General features: G+C 40.0%; 2 long non-coding RNA genes across 2 annotated transcripts; both read right to left on the reverse strand.

The window, feature by feature from the left end:
* Positions 1-5,846: 5,846 nt before the first annotated feature.
* LOC123446318 lies at positions 5,847-6,034 on the reverse strand. The gene is made up of 2 exons (XR_006631304.1): positions 5,975-6,034; positions 5,847-5,883 (listed from the first exon to the last, which is right to left on the reverse strand). It is a non-coding gene; the product is annotated as an uncharacterized LOC123446318 (long non-coding RNA).
* Positions 6,035-6,388: 354 nt separating this feature from the next.
* Positions 6,389-6,769, reverse strand: LOC123446319. Its single transcript, XR_006631305.1, has 3 exons — positions 6,728-6,769; positions 6,513-6,593; positions 6,389-6,427 (listed from the first exon to the last, which is right to left on the reverse strand). It is a non-coding gene; the product is annotated as an uncharacterized LOC123446319 (long non-coding RNA).
* Between the last annotated feature and the right edge of the window lie 2,298 nt (positions 6,770-9,067).

Below are 9,067 nucleotides of genomic sequence, written 5' to 3' on the forward strand. Positions count from 1 at the left end.
TCATACACGCAAATGCGTACGATCAAACTCTAGGACTCATGGGAAGATATCACAACACAACTCTAGACACAAAATAAAACATACAAGCTTCCTATTACAAGCCACGGGCCTCGAGGGCTAGAATACAGACGCTCGATAAACACACGAGTCAGCGGAAGCAACAAATATCTGAGTACATACATAAAAATGGGATGCCTTAGAGAAGGCTAGCACAAAAGAAACACGATCGAACGAGGCGAGGCCTCCTGCCTGGGAACCTCCGAAACTACTCCTGGTCTTCAGCGGCCTCCACGAAGAAGTCACCAACGGGGTGGCATACATCGTCTGAAAACTCCATCTCCTGGGCTCCATCATCTGGTCACAGCAACGGATCCAGGGGACAAAGGGGGAGCAAAGCAACGGTGAGTACTCATCCAAAGTACTCGCAAGTCTTACATTAGAACTATGCTAAGTATGCATCAATATCAAAGAAGGGGTTTATATGGTGACTGACTGCAGCAATGCAAGAAAGAGAGAGGAGGCCTAGTCCTATCGAAGACTAGCATCTTTAGGGTCTTGCAGCAATAGACGAGAGTAGAGCAAGGTAACACAATTAATAGTCATATTGTTGCAGCAATATTAATATGAGGTCACGCCCATAGATCCACCCTCGACTCCCTGCGAGGAAGCGATCCTGGAGCAACTAATTCTAGTTAAGTACCCATTGTAGTCGTATAAGATCAGGGCACAACTCCAAGTTGTCCTGTAACCGTGGACACGGCTATTCGAATAGATAATTTCATCCCTACAGGGGTGCACAACATATTCCCCGACACGCTCGATAAAACTCTGGTTGGACACACTTTTCTGTGTCATGCCCGGCCTCGGAATATCGACAAGTCGCAGCCCCACCTAGGGTCATCACAGAGGCCAACCCGCCGGTCTAACTCCTAAGCACAAAGGGGTCGTGGGCCCACTTGCCCTCCGCGCTCCTGCACGATGCGAGTGCAACCGATGTCAGTCCTAGCACAACTTAATACAAGAGCGATGCATCTCGGGACCACTCGGGCACGCGTCGTTACATCGCTGACGTCGGAAGAGCTTCGGCTGATACCGCGACGTCGAGTACGCATAATTCTTCCCACGTAGCCGGCTAGTGCGAAAAGGTCTCCGACCAACCCAGATCAAAAACCCAAATCCATTATCATTTTAATTAAGTCATCGACACGGACACGCGGGAATCCACCCGCCTAACATCTATTCATCAAAGATCCCAGTAACATGGTCAAGTAACTATGTGGTAGAAACATCAGGGGGAATCCGAGGTATCACCCTCGTTGGATTCCGAACGATGTATCCATCAAGGTGGACCTAGAGGAATCACCCTCGAGGGTCCCACACTTGAGGGGTTGCACGACAGAGGCATCGTCGGGAATGGTGAAACAGGAATCACCCTCGCTAACCACGAACGACTAGCTACACCACATAGGTATCATCATGAGTACTTCGCGAGGTGTCACCCTCGGTACCCGATAGTAGCTTTGTAGCGTCGTACAACTAAGGGGGGTGTAAGTGTTGTGTCGGGTCTGGCTCGTCGATTAGGGATCTGGACTTGAAACAAAGCGGAGCAACTGGACTACGGGGGTCAGAAGGCATGACTGCTCCACCTATTCTAAGCAGATTAAAAGTACAGTACTGAAAGTAGCAGTTGATCAAAATTAGGCTATGCATGAGATATAGGAGCTAACTACAACAGTAGCAAAATTCTAATGCAAGCAGGAGGAAGAATGACATAGGAGATATAGGAATGATTAAGGGGGGTTTGCTTGCCTTGTTGCTCTGCGGCAAAGGGCTGGTCGGCACGGTCGGAATGGGGTGGGGGAAGCAAGCACTAGGGTTCGAGGGGGCCCTTTATATCCCGTGAGAGTAGTGGGCTCGGGGGGTGGCCGGCTGGGCCAATTTGGCCCAGTTGGGCCAGGGGCTTTGTCTGTTTTTTATTTATTTATTGTTTTTTACTACTTTCTTTTATTTATTTGTTTTTTATATATAGTTTATGTTTTAAATATATAGGGATTATAAATAATTTAAAAAATGCCCGATTCACTTTCATAACTTATTATGGAATTTTTATAATTCATCCAACCATATTATTTTTGCATTCGAAACTTTTATCGCTTGACTTTAATTTTAAATTTAAATACAAATTGTTTTGAACTAACGCGAGATCAACGATAGGAAACATGAGGACGTGGCATCATTAGCGTGGGATCACTCTAGCTTAATTACATACATTATTGTAGCAAAAGCTGAGGATGTCACAACTCTCCCCTACTAACATGAATTCTCGTCCTGAGAATTAAGAGGTAGAAGTAAAGAGCTCGGGGTATAAATCACAAAGATGATCCTCGCGTTCCCAAGTGGCTTCATCTTCATAATGATTTGACCACTGCACTTTAAGGAACTTGGTGACTTCGCGACAAGTCTGACGTTCAGCCTCGTCGAGAATGTGGACCGGATGCTCCTTATAACACTACAGGGGAAACAGTCTATTGCAACGAATTTTTCTGTTGCAATAAGCAACAAACCGTGGCAATATGTATCTATTGCGACAAAGTAAAAAATCGTTGCTAAGCGTTGCAATAAACTCCGTGGCAATAGGATGTCGCAACAGTTTTTTGTATCGTGGAAACATGTAGTGGTATCGCAACGGTTGTCGTCGTGGCAATTGAATTATATTGCCACGAGTCATGTCGTTGCAAGATGCACATATTGCCACGAAAAACTCTTTGTGGCAATAACCAAGTGCAACGAATGAGTTCTCGTGGCAATACCATATCACAACGATATGATTTTGTGGCAACATACCTATCACAACAACCACCCATTTGTAGCAAAAACTTATTGCAACATGCAAATTTGGTGGTGATACGTTATCGTAACAGGCCAGTTTTCATGGCAATATTTTTTTGCAACAGATATAATTCCATGGCTATGACCTATTGCAACAAACACAATTGCGAGTTTGTATTACATTAATATTGCATTATCCAGGCACCATTTACAAGTACACAACAATGCTCACATGTTGATAACAGTAGAAGAAAATCATGAGTACATGTCCAAAGCATTCATTCATTAATAAGTTCAAGAATAAAATATCCAAGTGAGATACAAGTTCTACAAAGTCTGAAAGGAAATCTACATGTTCAAAGAAAACAAGATACATATGACTACATCTAGTCAACAAGCATTCTTCAAGACATGATTTTTCTTCACTTCACCTAGAAATAATCGTGCTACAAGGAGCCTCCTAAAGTGGTAATAGATCTTGTTGGGATCTTTCTTCTTCACTTAAAGAAAACCATCCTACAAGACAAAAGAAAATTTTGAAGAAACTTATAGTTAGTTCACAGTTCAAACAATGCACACTAAAAATAATTATCAAGAAGGGTTGATGATGCTACATGAGATGACTTCATATTTATAGTCAATATTAAGAATGTACTATAGTATTTGTTAATTAGCACTTCTGACATATTACTATGGCTACTTCCGTACGGTTATTTAACAAGTGAAGAAAGTTGTGGTTTCCACAGATACAAGGTGTACAAATAGATGATTAGCGAGTACCGAATAAAAAAGTTTCTGTTCTGTGTGACATGAATAACTAAATTTCAATGAAATCCATCAGTTTGTTTGTGAGGTTGCATTTAGTAAAGAAGATATGTTTAATTTATGGTGCATTATTTGTAGGCAATATCTATTTAGTGCTACTTAATGTAGATATTATTAATAACTATTGCTTAACAAAAGTTTGTTTTTGCCTCTTTTTGCTTGTGACATATAAACATTGATATCTGAATGTAGGCAGAGAACTAAAAGGATTGATGATGCTACTTGAGAAAGTAATCATGACTTTTTTCTATGTAAACATACAAATAAAAATCAGAAAGGATAATCCATACACCAATACATAACATGAGTTCCACCAATTTATACTTGGCATGTAATCTGTTGGCTATTGCATCATATAGGTTGTTGCACATATAGAAGAAAAGGCTGGCTTACTTACTAATCTTTCTTAACTTAGTATTTCACTTAATAATCAACATGTGTGGTAGAAACACATGCAAACCAAGGCACAAGTTTTTCTTTGTTGTACTTACATTTTCTTGAATCGGTTGTTTTTCTTTTCTGTTGCATGACCCATCATATACTAAAAGTCTACAAATTATGCTATAATGTGATATATCACTTGATGCTAGTTTACCCAGAAATGTAGTATGTTGCTGAAATCTATTTTCTACACCCTAGTGTAACTTTAGAAGTTGTTTTACTCAGGCTGCACTAGTGTGGTTCTTGCCTTGGATGTACATATTCTTTTTTTTTCTTGTCTTTTGTGTTGTGTTCAATTATATAGTTCGGCATGTGCATTTAACATATGCACTTAGATGGTATGGCTAAAGCACTCAAATATGGACATGCTTTAGTGCAAGCTAGATCTCATAATTTTGTACAATACCTTTTCACTTGGACGACGACGATGGTGTTTAGCTGCTTGCATAAGCTGGTGTTGAGTAATCATGCTCGAACTTTTAAACTTAGAACTTGATTGATTTCAAGTTCCGTTTCTTGGAGCATCCCTTGCTTGGGAAAACTGCATTAACTGGATAACTCATAAGGTTTAATTTTTTTCCATAGAACATCACTATACTAAATTGAAAGCATTTGTATTACCTGATGTGCATCTTCGTGTCGAGTTTCCAATATCTGCACAACATCCGACCTCATTGATTGCCTAACCTCATTCATAATATCCTGCATCATTGCTTGCTTAGCCTCCTCAAGTTCTCTCTGCCTTGCTACACGCTCCTCCTCAAGTTGTTTCTCCCTAGCAACTCGCTCTTCTTCTCATTCTCTTCGCCACTCTGCTTGTTGTTCAACAATTTGCTTCCTTAAGTCATGAACCTCGAGGGCTAGCTTAGCATTTTTCCTCTGGATTTCAGAATGTAGTCTTTTAGAACCACTAGGTGGTTTAGCCATGTATCCATGGCCACAAGGCTTCAATGATGTACTTTCCATAGTACATATGTAGCTACTCTGGAAAATACCGTTTTGCTCTTCACTTGAAACTGGACCACCAATCTCTCCTTCTTTCTCCCTAATCTGGCTGTGTGCATTGTCCTACACCACATCAATATAGCATACTTTAGTTGTTAAGTATGTTAATAGGATATTACAAAATATAAGTAATGCAACAAGCAAGATGTATTCGCTTGAAAATGTTTCTCACATAAACAGTTTGTGATTCTTTCTTAGACCATGATCCATTGCGTGTATGAGTGATCTGCCAGAGTTGTAGAATAGTTGGTTCCTTCCCCGTCTCCTCGTCCCTCTACAAGTATAGATATATTTCAAATTGAGAACCTTGAAAGTTGACAGTACAAAGGTGCATTACGTCAACTCTTTTGAGTACCTTCTCATAGCTAATCTGTGAGTACGATTTTGAACCAGCAATATGCCTCGCCTTCTGCTTCTGGCGATTTTCCGTATTTTTTTGGCTAAGCTCCTGCCATACACAATACAATAAGAGGCATGTAGTAACTAATAAAATTTACTTACTACACCTAAGAGGTATGTTGTAACTAATACAATTTACTTACTACACCTACTAGTAATGTACATAGAAGTAACCCGGAATTTTAAATCAGTGCCAAAATAATTGATCATATAATCCCACTCTTCTGGAGTAACATCCTCGGGCTTATTGGCCCTTCTTTGAGCATCAGTATTGTATGCTTTGTATGTGGAATGCAAAGTTGACCGCCATCCTCTATAGCGCTCTCTAGCAATTGTTAGTATTTTTCCCTTAGTAGAATATGTGTCCTCCAAATCCCACTTGGCCTAAAACGGAATGACATGAGCCTGTTAATGATAAATAGATGCTGGATAGGCTATGAAAATTGCTGAAGTACAAACTTATACTCCTACTTACAATGACATCAGCAACAATTGAATCCGTCACAGAAGAGTCAATGTTTGACCACTTGTTCACACCAATGAGTGATGCCTTCCTTTTCATGAAAACCACCACATCATCCACAAACAAACGATAGTTCTCTCCAATAGAACCTCCCAATGTTTTGGAAAATTCAATGTGAAGCTTTGAGGAACCATTGGCGAATCGCTTCTTGGCGACCTTGATTCCTTTGAGAACACCTCGCCCCTTCTTCTTTTGGCCACCACTTTCTATCAATTAAAATCCCAGAAAAGCAACTCTGCTTTTAACTTGCCATGTAGTCATACAGAGAAAAGTCAACAGCAATGTTAGAAATTTTACCTATATCTATTTGTGTACGACATCGACATGCGTGCGATGGCCATTTGGACTGTTCTGTGCGGCTTTCTATACTGTTACTTTGTTGTACAATATTTGTCACGTCATTTTCTGGATTCAAGTCATTGTACAATTAATTGACCAGTAGTATGGATTTGAGGTTAGGCTATGGATAAGAACAATGCATAACATGTACCTGATGTTGGTTGTCTACTCTGCTGATTCTTGTATGCAATGATGGTATTATCCCTTGATGATGATACAGAGCCCCTTGTCACTGTACCAAAAAATATAGTTCTCAACAATACTGATCACAAGAGCTAGAAAATATATTTCAAAGTTACTATAATGGCACACTCAAACATGATTGTATACATATGAATTATGATAATATTTGAAGCTAGTACATACCCCTTCGTGTTTGAGTGTTTTCTCGCCCTGAGGATAAATTTGGAGCGCCATCCAGATCATTTGATGTATCCATTCCTGCAGGCATTTTCACAAAGTATGATGACTGTAGCTTCAAACATTAATCACATGTTCCTAACTTTCACTTGTTTCCATAGTTCTTACTAATTTATTATGTATCCTCCTGGGAGCCAAATGCAAGAAGTAGTGGGGATGGACATAGCATTGGTGATTATGAGATATTAATCAAGTAATTGAGGGTTGAGAGGCCATCATTTAAAGAAAAGTACATATTGTCAGAGGCTTTAGAATATCATTTGTGTGTAATTGCTAAATTAAATGTACATAGTGCAGATTACGAGATTCTTGCTCCGTATTTTGTCGATTCTGGTGAGCCAAGATGGTATCTTCTCTTGATGCCATAGCATATCCTACAAATGCATGACAAAAGGGTAGCAAGAATCCACTATTTACAAAAGATAGGAAGGGGCCAATCGATTAAGAAACATATGTTAGTAAAAATAGCAAGATATTTGAACGATTCAATGTGCAAAGAACAGAGTTATGGTATTGAATTTTTTTTCTGACATTAACATGATATAACACCAAGCAACAGGAGCATGCAGATCTCTTTCTCTATATATTATAGAAAACTTAATCCTAATGTTCTACACAAAAAACTCATCATCATCAGATTCGTCGACTACTAAATGAGCAACATGACCGTCATTTATATATGTCTCATCATCATCATAGCAATCACTATCTGATTCAAGCTCATCATCTCCGGCATCAACTTCGGGTATCTTTGGAATATCTGAAGCATCACCACTCACACCTTCCATGCCAGATCTAGACCAACTTCCGACATCCTCGTCTATGCCTTGCACAATTGTATCTCCAACTACAATATCAAGTAAGTCCACATCAGCTCTGGTTCCATCGTCATCATCTCCTGTGGATGGCATGGCATATAGATATCGTGGCTTCATTCTAACAATAGAAGCCCAATTTATCTTCTCGACATCTCTCACATAGAACACTTGTTCTGCTTGAATGCCTAGTATGTAGGGATCATCCCTATATCGAAGTACGGTAGTATCTACATCGATATAGCCATAATCATCCTTCTTATAGCATGTGCCTTGATTTTTATTGGCAGGGGGCACGTCAAACCAGTCACATTGAAATAGCACTACCTCCTTTTCTGAGGGAAAATCTACGCAAATAATCTTCTTGATCACACCAAACCAATCAAGGTTGCCAGATCGAGCATCAGCCCTCACAACAACACCACTGTTTTGGGTATTCAAATCTCTTTCTACACTAGCGTTTCTAAAGAAAAACCCATTGATGAAGGTGCGGTTATAAACACAAGCTCGAGGGTCAGGTCCTCTAGATAGGGCATACAAAAGATCATTGACTTTCCCTTCTTTGTGAAGTACCTGGATCTGTATTAACACATGCACATTATTAGATAATACAAAAGTATTTTTATTAACATGATCATAAGTAATTACTACGTATTATGTCCTTACACGCCTCTCGAACCAATCTACAAACTCGTTTTGTGCCGTTTCTGGACAATGCGAGCACCAGTCCTTGTAAGTTCATCCAAATGCTCACTATAAGGAAAATGTTGAGTAGGTTCAAACTGTGCAAATGTACCATGAAGAAAAAAGAAAAAAACACAAACATCCTTACTCGATCCATGAGTTGGCTTCCTCGCAGTTTGTTATTATGTAGTGCCTAATTTTCTTCATCTCTGCCTTAGAAAGTGTTTCAAATGTGAAACCTTTCTTTGAGTGATCAACTGTGCCCAATACACTAAGTCCAACTGGTCCTTCATCTCTAGTTGCAGCTTCATGACGCTCTGACCGGTTTAGTTTGGTATCAATATTATCAAAAAACGGCTACAAAAGGTTAGACACTCTTCAGCTATGTAGCCCTCGGCAATTGAACCTTCTGGGTGAGCCTTGTTCCGCACATATCCTTTAAGTGTGCGCAAATATCTTTCCACGGGATACATGCATCGGTAAGCGACAGGGCCACCTAATCGAGCTTCTTTGGCAAGGTGAATAGGAAGGTGCATCATGATATCAAAAAACTGTGGTGGCAGGATCATCTCAAGTCGACATAGAGTTTCTGGAATTGTCCGGCTCAACTTCACTAGCTCTTCAGGACTCAATTCCTTGGGATAAATCGCAGCAAAAAATAGGCTAAGCTCGAGGAATGGAACAACAAATTTCTTGGGGAGTATGTTGCGTACCCAAATGGGAAGAAGTTTCTGGAAGAGGACATGGCAGTCATGAGTTTTGAGTCCAGACACCTTACAACCTTTGA

The sequence above is a fragment of the Hordeum vulgare genome, chromosome 4H, assembly GCF_904849725.1.
Source record: "Hordeum vulgare subsp. vulgare chromosome 4H, MorexV3_pseudomolecules_assembly, whole genome shotgun sequence".
In the NCBI taxonomy this organism is placed as follows: Eukaryota; Viridiplantae; Streptophyta; class Magnoliopsida; order Poales; family Poaceae; genus Hordeum; species Hordeum vulgare.